The sequence below is a fragment of the Xenopus tropicalis genome, chromosome 7, assembly GCF_000004195.4.
Source record: "Xenopus tropicalis strain Nigerian chromosome 7, UCB_Xtro_10.0, whole genome shotgun sequence".
NCBI lineage: Eukaryota > Metazoa > Chordata > Amphibia > Anura > Pipidae > Xenopus > Xenopus tropicalis.
This window is the reverse complement of record NC_030683.2, coordinates 126193563-126208003: the sequence shown is the minus strand read 5'-3', so window position 1 is coordinate 126208003 and position 14441 is coordinate 126193563. Positions and strand designations below refer to the sequence as shown.

At 38.9% G+C, this 14441-nt stretch overlaps 1 non-coding gene across 1 annotated transcript; it reads right to left on the bottom strand.

Moving 5' to 3' along the window:
• Positions 1-3878: 3878 nt before the first annotated feature.
• On the bottom strand, positions 3879-6806 carry LOC105947913. Its single transcript, XR_004223626.1, has 3 exons — positions 6464-6806; positions 4370-4516; positions 3879-4010 (listed from the first exon to the last, which is right to left on the bottom strand). It is a non-coding gene; the product is annotated as an uncharacterized LOC105947913 (transcript).
• Between the last annotated feature and the right edge of the window lie 7635 nt (positions 6807-14441).

Below are 14441 nucleotides of genomic sequence, written 5' to 3'. Positions count from 1 at the left end.
TACCTGTACAGTGTATGGCTTGGCAAAAAGTTCAATATAAGGAGTCTATGTGGCAAGACCCCTATCTATATAATACTATCGCCAGACTTTACCTGTGAGTTTTATAAGAAGATCTTTTCTAGCTCACATTTCTCCCCAGCTTGCTCCTTCATCCCAACTCACAGTGACTTATTTAGGAAATACTTTACCCCCCTATTGTAATACACATATGGGATCCCTCATCTGGAAACCTGTTTTCCAAAAGTTCCTAATTAATGGAAGCCAATCTCTCGGAGTCAATTGTAAGCAAATGATTCTAATTTTATTGATCCCATACCTGTAAAAGGTTATTAGATGCCACCAAGGAGTTCAATGACTCCATATCGGACCGAGTGCTCTTATAATCATGGAAGGCTGAGGTGATTTATATTCTTATATTTTATAACAGGAGGTACAATATTGGTTATAATGCACAGTTTTAAGTAAGTCATTAACAGAAATGACATCGCTAAGCACTGACTGATGACATCGCTAAGCAGTGACTGATGACATCGCTAAGCAGTGACTGATGACATCGCTAAGCAGTGACTGATGACATCGCTAAGCACTGACTGATGACATCGCTAAGCACTGACTGATGACATCGCTAAGCAGTGACTGATGACATCGCTAAGCACTGACTGATGACATCGCTAAGCAGTGACTGATGACATCGCTAAGCAGTGACTGATGACATCGCTAAGCACTGACTGATGACATCGCTAAGCACTGACTGATGACATCGCTAAGCACTGACTGATGACATCGCTAAGCACTGACTGATGACATCGCTAAGCACAGTTTATAAAGATATAACTTACAGGATATTCAGGGCTCTTGTGTATTATATATAGTGAATAAAGTACCCCCTATTGTTTAACAACGAACCCTAAAGTTCATAGCTCTCGGTACTAACCTGTGGGTAACTACCCAGAAAATACAGGATTCCCACAGCCGAATTCATTTCCCAACAATGCAGACTGGGCGCCTCACACATTTATAGGATCATTTCTGAATCTTTGCATAAATTTGTCAGTCATTAGTCAGAGCAAATATTTCCTAATTATTTTTAGGTTTATCCTTGTAATAATTGGCAATTTTCATTTGACCTTATTTCTCTTCAGGAAACAAGTTTACTTTGGGGCAGATATTATTTTGATATCAATAACAAAAATATATTTTATCCTGGGGAAAAGCCTGGTCCAACCATCACAATTCCGACTGATCCCAAGGGGAAAGCATTGGCTAAACAATAACAAAGTGGGGACTGGGGCTTCTGAGACAAACACACACCTCCATTGAATTACACTAAATTTATTGGACACCATAATAACGATAATGCATATATAACATTAACATATTTCATTACCTTGATAACCAGCCCACTATTTATATATATACTGTGTATATATATATATATATAGGATACAGGCCATTTATTAATCATCCAATTTTTAAAATGGGGAACAAACATGAAAACAACATGAAAACCAGGCAGTCCTGCTTCTTACTGTATATAGGTATGTATATTTTTATTTATATAGCGCTAGTTATGTACAGCAGAACAATACATTAATAGAACAAACAATGGGAAGGAGGTCCCTGCCCCATAGAGCTTACAGTCTAAATGGGAAGGTAACTTACAGACAAATAAGAGACCTGCAGGTTACAGTGGGTGACAATGCTCTTTACAATACAATAAGTACTTGTGCTGTTCCTACTCCTAAATACCAGTCCCAATGATAACTGGCTGGGCGGGTAACAGAGCAGGCTAATTAGTGGGTAGGAAACGGGACTGGGGAAAGCACTAGGAGGCAGCTAGTAGAAAGTATTAAGTGGACTTTCTACCTTTCTCCCAACTGCACGGCTTTATCGGGCCAGACAAGAGATTTCTTTGTCACAACCCAAAGTCAGTTTTCTACTGCCCAGCAGAATGCTGCTTTGCTTCATGGGTGGTGTCACATGATTAGACATTAACCAATGAGCAAGAGCACAGGGGACCTCATTGTTACCTAATCAACGTATCTAAAGCTGTTTAACTGTGGCTAGCCTTAACCTTATTTTAAAGGAGAAGGAAAGGTAAAAACTAAGTAAGCTTTATCAGAAAGGTCTATGTAAATACAAGCACTCACAGAAACTCTACAAAAGAAACACAGGATTTCTTATCTTATTTTTTGGGAACATGTTCTTTGGTATCAAACTTCCTCTCTTTTAGGGCTCCTTCAAGTTTGGGGCATGAGTCTGCTCAGTTCTCTCCTCTCACCCTGCCTTGTCCTGCTCCCCCCTCCCATAAGAATGCATAAGATTGTAAGCTCTACAGGGCAGGGACCTCCTTCCTACTGTGTCTCATACCACATGGCACTTATATATATATATATATATATACATATATGTATTTATTGTATTTATTTATTATATCACTCGTCCTCCCTGAGTGTAATTGTGTATTCTGTAAGACTGTACAGCGCTGCGTACCCTTGTGGCGCTTTATAAATAAAGTTATACATACATACATACATAAGAGCTTGCTTCCCCCTCCCTTAGGAATGTGTGATCTGAGCTCCAACTGCTATAACTGCAGCAGGGAGCTACCGAGCTAAAATGGCAGCTGCTATCAGAGGGAGCTTCTAGGGCTGTCTACTCAGGTATGGTAAAGCTTAGGTGGCACTAATGTGGCAAATCTATTGGCAGTAGAATTCCTTCTCCTTTAAAAATAACAATTCCAAAAGAATGATTAGAACTGGCAGCACTGGGGGCTTTTGTGCCCCAAGAATCAGGAATTCTGTGAATAGCATCCAGTATACTGGGATCTACCATTGACTTAATTAGAAAGGGGGCAGGGAGAAATACAGCTATATAGCAATGATCAATATCTGTTATTTAAAAACATGCACATTTGGAAACTACACTACTACAATTTTATTCTTAGTTTATCAAGGTTTTGTATTGACGTACATTGTATTCAAAAAGAGATTTTTAAAATTCCAAGAACAACCCCTGCCACGCCTAGAAATATGCTATGGTAACCAGGGCATTTCAGTGAAGATCCAGCATTTCCACATTCATTATTTTCATGGGCGTTCCCCGCATCCACGTTTGTGTGTCCAGTAGTTCCACTGGTGGTTCCTGCATCCACGCTTGTGTATATAGTAGTTCCAATGGTGGTTCCACTACTGATTGGATTTGCATTGACACAGGAGATGTTTTCATACATAAATGTCAAAGTATGAATTCTGAAGTAATTAGTGGCCTGGCAGTAGCTTTCCGTGGCGCAACCCTTTATTGATTCGGTAAAGACAAAACATGGAACATGTAAGTCCCAGAAGGAACCTCTAGAGAGTGGCAGTTGAGATGGTAAATGCACTGGCATTGGGTGCAACATTGCAGAGAAATAAAACCAAGGCAGACTGCAATGATTTTTTCCCACTTTTTATTTTGGACGAGGTGATATAACCCCCCAACAACTTAGATTTTACTTAAATATGTTAATATGATGTGCCAGTAAATTAGAGCAATGTAAAAGGGGTTCTTACACTAAGGGGGGTATTTTTTATACTGTGTAAAACTAATTCGCCAAAAAAACGGAGTAAAAAGCTGTGTAAAATTAATGGAAAAGATCGTCATCTGAACGCCGGATATTATACATTATTTTCCATAAGTTCCGGAGGAAGAAAAAACTCGTAAAGCAATTACGCCGATTTTACCCCGTTTTAACGTCATTTTTACACGGCGAAGCCTGGCGATGTATGGCGAATTTTTTCGCCGTTTTTTACACAGCATAATAAATATGCCCCCAAAGGTCTATAATACTTACTATAACTCTAGTTAAAGAATCAAATTAACTTATAGTTTACCTCCATATTTCGATTGCAAGTAACAGTAGGTCTCATTCCCTGTACACAGCAGGGTCTCCCCAGTAGAGCAGTCGGGTGAGATTGAGGAGTCGCAGGTTGGACACCAAAATCCATTTGGCTGAGTATTAGTGTCTGGCACTGAAAGGAAGGGCAAATAAATGGTTAACAGGTTTGCTTAAACTTTCCATAGACATAAATATACTAACAGGGGATAAGGGCATAACATCTTGTTAATTAGCAAGCCTGAGAGACCTCCAGGCTTTCATGGCGACAATTTCAAAGAGTCGAGTTTTTTACGACTTCTCTAGCAGCGTCTTTTCCTTGCGCCTTTCTTTTTACGTGGCGAATTTTGTCATCCGTTTTGCGAAAGGTGACTAATCTCCTGGTGTGCCATAGAATAAAGTAAGCCTCTGTCAGTTACTGAATCTACTACATTGATTTAAATGAAGGAGGAGAAAACAACCTTAACCCTTTGCTTGGAGCACAGAGGCACTTACATGGGAGTACTGGCGGAGAGCAGCCATTAGTGGAACAACAGGAGAACTCTTCTATTATTTTGTAGGTAGTATACTGATACACAATAGGCGTGTTGCACATCGGTTCCTGAACACATCCTCCATACATAATCGTACTGTTTACTTGACCTATAAAAAAGTATAACTAAGAATTATTTATTATGACATAAATGGGATCAATACTGTAAACAAGTAATGCTATATAAATACAGTATATGTATATATATACTACTTTAACATTCAATGGTACCAGGTAGCCAGGGTGGGAGTGGAAAGAATAGCAAAGGGAAGACAGAGAAAGGCTTAGAATGAAATTGATTTCATTACACAAAATGCTATATGGGGTTTGCAACATGTTTAAGCATTCCCATGGGTTTTGTTAAAATATATTGTGATAACAGAACATTACAGTGCAATATAGTTAACATTCAGTACCGACACCAGGGTATTACAACCAGGGCCCATTAAAAGTTATTTATACTGCCTCCCCTACAAATAATCAGCTAGCAGGTAGGTTGGTTTTACTGGGACAAAAGGTTGAACTTGGATGTATTTTTTTCACAGCTACTATGATACAAATCCACAAATTATTTTACTGAAAAGCAGAGGGGCAAAGTTCATGTAGGAGCCGCTCATATCATTCACTAAATAGATCCCAATACAAACAGCTGATGTGACTTTATAATAACCAGTCATTCCCCTGCTGGAAAGTTCATGTAGGAGCCGCTCATATCATTCAGTAAATAGATCCCAATACAAACAGCTGATGTGACTTTATAATAACCAGTCATTCCCCTGCTGGAAAGTTCATGTAGGAGCCGCTCATATCAGTCAGTAAATAGATCCCAATACAAACAGCTGATGTGACTCTATAATAAGCAGTCATTCCCCTGCTGGAAAGTTCATGTAGGAGCCGCTCATATCATTCAGTAAATAGATCCCAATACAAACAGCTGATGTGACTCTATAATAACCAGTCATTCCCCTGCTGGAAAGTTCATGTAGGAGCCGCCAATATCAGTCAGTAAATAGATCCCAATACAAACAGCTGATGTGACTCTATAATAACCAGTCATTCCCCTGCTGGAAAGTTCATGTAGGAGCCGCTCATATCAGTCAGTAAATAGATCCCAATACAATTCAGTAAATAGATCCCAATACAAACAGCTGATGTGACTCTATAATAACCAGTCATTCCCCTGCTGGAAAGTTCATGTAGGAGCCGCTCATATCAGTCAGTAAATAGATCCCAATACGATTCAGTAAATAGATCCCAATACAAACAGCTGATGTGACTCTATAATAACCAGTCATTCCCCTGCTGGAAAGTTCATGTAGGAGCCGCTCATATCATTCAGTAAATAGATCCCAATACAAACAGCTGATGTGACTGTATAATAACCAGTCATTCCCCTGCTGGAAAGTTCATGTAGGAGCCGCTCATATCAGTCAGTAAATAGATCCCAATACAAACAGCTGATGTGACTCTATAATAACCAGTCATTCCCCTGCTGGAAAGTTCATGTAGGAGCCACTCATATCATTCAGTAAATAGATCCCAATACAAACAGCCGATGAAAAGAAGTTCAAATAAATAGTTCATTAGGGTTGAGGAGACTGCCTCACACAGAAATAAATAAAAAGAGGAATTCTGGGAATGAATTCCAAACAAGCTCCAACAAAATCCTATTTACATGGGTTTATCCTACAGGCTAAAGCTCCCCCACTGGAGTTTTAAAGCAGAAGCCGGGATAATAGCTGATCTACTTGGGGCTCATCCGTGTAGAATTTTTTTTTTAATTTGTATCTGTAGGAGGCAGTCTCCTCAACCCTAATGATTTATCTGGCTCTCCCTAAGCTGATCAGAAAACCCTGCACTGCACTGACGAGCCCCAAGAAGGGTGAAACCGGTGTGTAGTTATGTAAAAAGTGATGTGCGGGTCGAGATTATCTCGATGTGGCTGATCTATTTGCAATAAAATACCAAAATGCCTTTCCTTCCCCTTTAAATATATGTGTATTATTGGTTTGGATTCTTTCAATCAAACACACTTCCCCTTGGAATATACAAATTACCTGAAGACCTAAAAGTTACCACTGAGGAACAAACGGTTCCTGCCGGACAGTCTGCAGTAACGCTCGGGCCAGTGCAGGGGGGGGGTCCTTGCTGATTGCAAAATGTACAGGTAAGAGCTGAAGCTGTAGAATAAAATACACAATATAAGAATCAGGTGATAGTAACAGACACAAATAACACATATCAGCCACAGGGCATCCAAATCAGTAGTAACGGTAGGGGACCTGTTATCCAGAATGCTCGGGACCTGAGGTTTTCCAGATAATGGATCCTTCCATAATTTGGATATCCGTACCTTAAAGGTCTCATTTACTTACCATCGATTTTTGTTTTTAACTCAAATCAGTGTTTAAATATTTTTTTTGTACACTTAGGGGCACATTTACTAACCCACGAACGGGCCGAATGCGTCCGATTGCGTTTTTTTCGTAATGATCGGTATTTTGCGATTTTTCCGGAAAATTGTCGCGACTTTTTCGTTACCAATACGATTTGCGCGAAAAAACGCGAGTTTTTCGTAGCCATTCCGAAAGTTGCGCAAAATCGCGATTTTTCACGAAAAAAGGCGCAACTTTTCACGCAAGTTTTAACGCTACGAAAAAGGAGCGACTTTTCGTTTTTTCGCGCAAATCGTATTGGTAACGAAAAAGTTGCGATTATTTCCGAAAAGTCGTAAAGTCGTCGAAAAAATTGCAAAAAATACGAAAAAGTCGCAAAATGTTCGTTTTCCAATCGGAATGTTTCCAATTCGTGTCTTAGTAAATCAGCCCCTTAGGGGCTGATTTACTAAAACTCTATAATTTCTCTTTTCACTAAACTCGCTTTCCCAAATGTCTAACATTAAATAAAAAAAGTTGCAAGGAAAATGCAAAATGATTGTTGATCTTTGTCAAATTGTCGCCGCAACAATTAGAAAAAGTAGAGTTTTCGGTCAAAATCCAACGTCAAAAATCCCAAATCTCTAAAGTTTAAAGACAAAATAAAGAACTTCAAGGAAAGGGAAAGGGACCTCTGCCATTGGCTTCTACATGAACTCGGCAAGTTTAACCTGGGGAATTGGCAGTTTTTTAGACATTTAGATGTATAGTGAATCTCGGAAAAGTGGTAGCGTTTTTTCTCTGCGGCTTTTAGAGATAAAAATTTGATTTTAGTTAAAAAAGAAAAAATTGATGGTTAGTAAATGAGCCCTTTAAAGTACATCCTAGTTGGGATCAAGTACAGGTACTGTTTTATTATTACAGAGAAAAGGGAATCATTTAACCATTAAATAAACCCAATAGGGCTGTTCTGCCCCCAATAAGGGGTAATTATATCTTAGTTGGGATCAAGTACAGGTACTGTTTTATTATTACAGAGAAAAGGGAATCATTTAACCATGAAATAAACCCAATAGGGCTGTTCTGCCCCAATAAGGGGTAATTATATCTTAGTTGGGATCAAGTACAGGTACTGTTTTATTATTACAGAGAAAAGGGAATCATTTAACCATTAAATAAACCCAATAGGGCTGTTCTGCCCCAATAAGGGGTAATTATATCTTAGTTGGGATCAAGTACAGGTACTGTTTTATTATTACAGAGAAAAGGGAATCATTTAACCATTAAATAAACCCAATAGGGCTGTTCTGCCCCCAATAAGGGGTAATTATATCTTAGTTGGGATCAAGTACAGGTACTGTTTTATTATTACAGAGAAAAGGGAATCATTTAACCATGAAATAAACCCAATAGGGCTGTTCTTCCCCCAATAAAGGGTAATTATATCTTAGTTGGGATCAAGTACAGGTACTGTTTTATTATTACAGAGAAAAGGGAATCATTTAACCATGAAATAAACCCAATAGGACTGTTCTGCCCCCAATAAGGGGTAATTATATCTTAGTTGGGATCAAGTACAGGTACTGTTTTATTATTACAGAGAAAAGGGAATCATTTAACCATGAAATAAACCCAATAGGACTGTTCTGCCCCAATAAGGGGTAATTATATCTTAGTTGGGATCAAGTACAGGTACTGTTTTATTATTACAGAGAAAAGGGAATCATTTAACCATGAAATAAACCCAATAGGACTGTTCTGCCCCAATAAGGGGTAATTATATCTTAGTTGGGATCAAGTACAGGTACTGTTTTATTATTACAGAGAAAAGGGAATCATTTAACCATGAAATAAACCCAATAGGGCTGTTCTGCCCCCAATAAGGGGTAATTATATCTTAGTTGGGATCAAGTACAGGTACCGTATATACTCAAGTATAAGCTGATCCGAATATAAGCCGAGGTACCTAATTTTAACTAAGAAAACTGGAAAAACTCGTTGACTCGAGTATAAGCCTAGGGTGGGAAATGCAGCAGCTACTGCTAAGTTTCAAGAATCAAAATAAATACCAATAAAATTACATTAATTGAGGCATCAGTGGGGTATATGTTTTTAAATATTTATTTAAAAGAAAAACCATTAACTAGCTCTGTAAGTGGAGAATAGGGTTAACAAAAACAATATGAGTACTACCCTACGCTCATTGTGCATTGGCAAACTGGCGGCAGTCCCGATCCCGGAGGACACGTAAGGGGAAATAAGTATTGCAACTGGGAGCGGGCCAGGGCACTGAAGGGTCTGGTTGCGGGGGGCCTAATTTGCACACAAAGGACAGAGCGGTGCTAGTCTGGAGGGACCCAGACTCGAGTATAAGCCGAGGGTGACTGTTTCAGCACATTTTGGGTACTGAAAAACTAGGCTTATACTCGAGTATATACAGTACTTATCATTACATAAAAAAAGACAACTTTTTTAGCAGCAAGAAGGGACAGATTCGCCTTCACTACTCATAATGACTTCTATGGAAACTCGCAAGCTTTAAGATAACAAACTTTTACATTTTTTAAGAATTATTTGGTTTAATCCAAAAATCAAAGCTTTTTAAATAGTTTATACACAGACACTGAGGTATGCATTACCTGCCTGATAATATTGCAGTTGTGGGGGGGGGGGGAACAAGGTTTGTAATGATTTAAGCTTTGATGTCCCAGCTTGTTACCCCCATATCACCCTGACCCTATCATGCCCTTACTGCGCTGGATCAGTCTAACAATGGAACCCCAAAGTTCCCTGCTGGGGGTACTTACCTGTGGGTACCAGAGCCAACAGCAAATACAGGATTCCCGCAGCCGAATGCATTTCCCAGTAGTTACTGTTCCAGTGACAGAGAACAACAGCACAGACTGGGCGTCTCACACATTTATAATATCATTTCTGATGAAGGCGGGGCAGAAATTTTTGCAGAAATGTGTCCGTCATTACTCAGAACAAATAGTATCTTAGTTATGTTTGGGCTGATCCCTTAATTAAGTGGCAAGAGCTCATTACTCTTTAGGGAACAATTCTATTGTTATAAATAATGGGTTCATCAAAACGTTCATCCTTTTCCCCCCAATACTTTTTAATTTACTTAATTTCACATAAATATTTCAAAACTTTCTTTAAAGGACAATGAAAGGTTAATATAAATTAAAAGTAAGTCTAAAGGCATTCTTTGTAAGTGCTTACTGCATATCTAAATTCCCAGATCCCTGCTTGCTTCTCTGAGATATGGAGCTGGCAGCCTACAGCAGTGTGAAGCCTACAGTGACATCACTGAAATCTCTCTCCCCTTCCTGTAGGTGCCAGCGGCAGCCTTCCTATTCTCTGAGCATGTGTGTAACTTGATCCTGTCTCCTGTTCTGAGCTACACATGCCCACCAGCCAATCAGAAGTGGATCTGGCAGAGGGGGGGGGGGAGGGAATGAAACACATGTGCAGTATGAAGCACGGAGGGAAAGGAAGGGAGAATACCTTTTTAGAGATGGCTGCCTGTTCTAGAAAATGTGAGTAAGTGTGACTGAGTAAGTATGTGATTAGGTGAGCCAAAAGTGTGGCATTTTTACTAAACAATAGGAGGGCTATTGGGCAGTATGCTGTTTACATTTTGACTTTTTTTTTTAATTTTCAAATTCGACTAAACTCGCTTTCCCGAATGTTGAATAATCACAAAAAAAAAGTCACAAGGAGAAGTCATTTGGAGAAAAGTCACAAAAAAACTTCGACTTTTTTTCCTAATTTTCGCTGTGAAAACCCCAAACTTTATTGAATTTTCACTGCAACAATTTGAAAAAGTTGAGTTTTCGGTCAAAACCCAGCGACAAAAAATCCGAAATCTCGGAAGTTTCGAGACAAAAGAAAGATCTTCAAGGAAAGGGATGGGGCTTTTCCAATGACTTCTACATGATCTCGACAAGTTTAACCTGGCGAATTGTCGAATTCGGATTTTTAGTTGTTTAGACCCATCGTAAGTCTCTGTGATTTTTTGCACTAAAAAAAAAAAATAATGGTTAGTAAATGAGCCCCATAATTTTAAGCTAAAATATTGATGGAGCAGTCTTAAAGGGAACATTCAGTTCAGTACGGTGCAATCTCACCCCCTATGTTTCTCTGCAGTGAATTAGGGTATAAATATTATATGAATAACATAACATATACACATTAGTTGCATTCTTCATAGGAATAACATCACCTATGAAATGTAGGTGTGACATCGCCCCAACTAAGTACAGGGATGTAATCTATTCCCCAGAATGATCAGGACTTTGATTTTTCTTGATGAGTGATCTCTTCTTAATCTGGGTCCCTATACCTTAACCCCCATATGTAATAAAAGGCACAACGTTTGCCAAGGAGCAGTAATTCTTAGCAACCAATTAGATGCTTGCTTTTAAATATGTGACCAGTAACTTCTACCTGCTGATTGGTTGCTATAGGTGATAATTACATAACCCCATGAGTTTTCTAAAAAACATTTACACATGAAAAAAACCAACAGGATTGTTCTGCCCCCAATAAGGGGTAATTATATCTTAGTTGGGATCAAGTACAGGTACTGTTTTATTATTACAGAGAAAAGGGAATCATTTAACCATTAAATAAACCCAATAGGGCTGTTCTACCCCCAATAAGGGGTAATTATATCTTAGTTGGGATCAAGTACAGGTACTGTTTTATTATTACAGAGAAAAGGGAATCATTTAACCATTAAATAAACCCAATAGGGCTGTTCTGCCCCAATAAGGGGTAATTATATCTTAGTTGGGATCAAGTACAGGTACTGTTTTATTATTACAGAGAAAAGGGAATCATTTAACCATTAAATAAACCCAATAGGGCTGTTCTGCCCCAATAAGGGGTAATTATATCTTAGTTGGGATCAAGTACAGGTACTGTTTTATTATTACAGAGAAAAGGGAATCATTTAACCATTAAATAAAGCTAATAGGGCTGTTCTGCCCCAATAAGGGGTAATTATATCTTAGTTGGGATCAAGTACAGGTACTGTTTTATTATTACAGAGAAAAGGGAATCATTTAACCATTAAATAAACCCAATAGGGCTGTTCTGCCCCAATAAGGGGTAATTATATCTTAGTTGGGATCAAGTACAGGTACCGTATATACTCAAGTATAAGCTGATCCGAATATAAGCCGAGGTACCTAATTTTAACTAAGAAAACTGGAAAAACTCGTTGACTCGAGTATAAGCCTAGGGTGGGAAATGCAGCAGCTACTGCTAAGTTTCAAGAATCAAAATAAATACCAATAAAATTACATTAATTGAGGCATCAGTGGGGTATATGTTTTTAAATATTTATTTAAAAGAAAAACCATTAACTAGCTCTGTAAGTGGAGAATAGGGTTAACAAAAACAATATGAGTACTACCCCACGCTCATTGCGCATTGGCAAACTGGCGGCAGTCCCGATCCCGGAGGACACGTAAGGGGAAATAAGTATTGCAACTGGGAGCGGGCCAGGGCACTGAAGGGTCTGGTTGCGGGGGGCCTAATTTGCACACAAAGGACAGAGCGGTGCTAGTCTGGAGGGACCCAGACTCGAGTATAAGCCGAGGGTGACTGTTTCAGCACATTTTGGGTACTGAAAAACTAGGCTTATACTCGAGTATATACAGTACTTATCATTACATAAAAAAAGACAACTTTTTTAGCAGCAAGAAGGGACAGATTCGCCTTCACTACTCATAATGACTTCTATGGAAACTCGCAAGCTTTAAGATAACAAACTTTTACATTTTTTAAGAATTATTTGGTTTAATCCAAAAATCAAAGCTTTTTAAATAGTTTATACACAGACACTGAGGTATGCATTACCTGCCTGATAATATTGCAGTTGTGGGGGGGGGGGGGAACAAGGTTTGTAATGATTTAAGCTTTGATGTCCCAGCTTGTTACCCCCATATCACCCTGACCCTATCATGCCCTTACTGCGCTGGATCAGTGTAACAATGGAACCCCAAAGTTCCCTGCTGGGGGTACTTACCTGTGGGTACCAGAGTCAACAGCAAATACAGGATTCCCGCAGCCGAATGCATTTCCCAGTAGTTACTGTTCCAGTTACAGAGAACAACAGCACAGACTGGGCGTCTCACAGATTAATAATATCATTTCTGATGAAGGCGGGGCAGAAATTTTTGCAGAAATGTGTCCGTCATTACTCAGAACAAATAGTATCTTAGTTATGTTTGGGCTGATCCCTTAATTAAGTGGCAAGAGCTCATTACTCTTTAGGGAACAATTCTATTGTTATAAATAATGGGTTCATCAAAACGTTCATCCTTTTCCCCCCAATACTTTTTAATTTACTTAATTTCACATAAATATTTCAAAACTTTCTTTAAAGGACAATGAAAGGTTAATATAAATTAAAAGTAAGTCTAAAGGCATTCTTTGTAAGTGCTTACTGCATATCTAAATTCCCAGATCCCTGCTTGCTTCTCTGAGATATGGAGCTGGCAGCCTACAGCAGTGTGAAGCCTACAGTGACATCACTGAAATCTCTCTCCCCTTCCTGTAGGTGCCAGCGGCAGCCTTCCTATTCTCTGAGCATGTGTGTAACTTGATCCTGTCTCCTGTTCTGAGCTACACATGCCCACCAGCCAATCAGAAGTGGATCTGCCAGAGGGGAGGGGGGGGAGGGAATGAAACACATGTGCAGTATGAAGCACGGAGGGAAAGGAAGGGAGAATACCTTTTTAGAGATGGCTGCCTGTTCTAGAAAATGTGAGTAAGTGTGACTGAGTAAGTATGTGATTAGGTGAGCCAAAAGTGTGGCATTTTTACTAAACAATAGGAGGGCTATTGGGCAGTATGCTGTTTACATTTTGACTTTTTTTTTTAATTTTCAAATTCGACTAAACTCGCTTTCCCGAATGTCGAATAATCACAAAAAAAAAGTCACAAGGAGAAGTCATTTGGAGAAAAGTCACAAAAAAACTTCGACTTTTTTTCCTAATTTTCGCTGTGAAAACCCCAAACTTTATTGAATTTTCACTGCAACAATTTGAAAAAGTTGAGTTTTCGGTCAAAACCCAGCGACAAAAAATCCGAAATCTCGGAAGTTTCGAGACAAAAGAAAGATCTTCAAGGAAAGGGATGGGGCTTTTCCAATGACTTCTACATGATCTCGACAAGTTTAACCTGGCGAATTGTCGAATTCGGATTTTTAGTTGTTTAGACCCATCGTAAGTCTCTGTGATTTTTTGCACTAAAAAAAAAAAATAATGGTTAGTAAATGAGCCCCATAATTTTAAGCTAAAATATTGATGGAGCAGTCTTAAAGGGAACATTCAGTTCAGTACGGTGCAATCTCACCCCCTATGTTTCTCTGCAGTGAATTAGGGTATAAATATTATATGAATAACATAACATATACACATTAGTTGCATTCTTCATAGGAATAACATCACCTATGAAATGTAGGTGTGACATCGCCCCAACTAAGTACAGGGATGTAATCTATTCCCCAGAATGATCAGGACTTTGATTTTTCTTGATGAGTGATCTCTTCTTAATCTGGGTCCCTATACCTTAACCCCCATATGTAATAAAAGGCACAACGTTTGCCAAGGAGCAGTAATTCTTAGCAACCAATTAGATG